This window comes from Halyomorpha halys, unplaced genomic scaffold (genome assembly GCF_000696795.3).
Source record: "Halyomorpha halys isolate HHAL.00 unplaced genomic scaffold, Hhal_1.1 Scaffold253.1, whole genome shotgun sequence".
Taxonomy (NCBI): Eukaryota; Metazoa; Arthropoda; class Insecta; order Hemiptera; family Pentatomidae; genus Halyomorpha; species Halyomorpha halys.
This window is the reverse complement of record NW_027111492.1, coordinates 147,860-148,354: the sequence shown is the minus strand read 5'-3', so window position 1 is coordinate 148,354 and position 495 is coordinate 147,860.

Here is a 495-nt window from a genome sequence, read left to right as displayed (position 1 = left end):
TTTTTTTTTAATAAAAAATTTATATTTTATGGTATTCAATAAGTTCTTTTTTATTTTGTATCATACTCTGATATACAAAAGCCTTTTGTAATATTATTCTAAATATCCTAGTCCCAGAATAAATAACGATTATTATTATCATAACGGTCTTGAAAACTAAACGAAACGTAAACCTGACAAATTTTAAAAGTTCAGTTCAAAAGATTTGACAAATTATAAAAATTCACAATATAAGTAAGACACAATAAAAACTAGAGAAAAGTCAATTGTGAAATAATTGAAAGGTAGGTACTCCAACGCGATTAGATAATGCAACACAATAAAGTGTGAACAACCTGTCATCTCTTCATATTAGGTTACAATTAACCTTTGAACCCCAAATATGGATGGTGTATGTCAAGGTTTCTTCTTTTTTCATTTATAAAAACAAATGATACCGCTAATAAGATTTTAACCATTCATTTAACTGTTACATTATGTTTGTAGTAGTCAGAG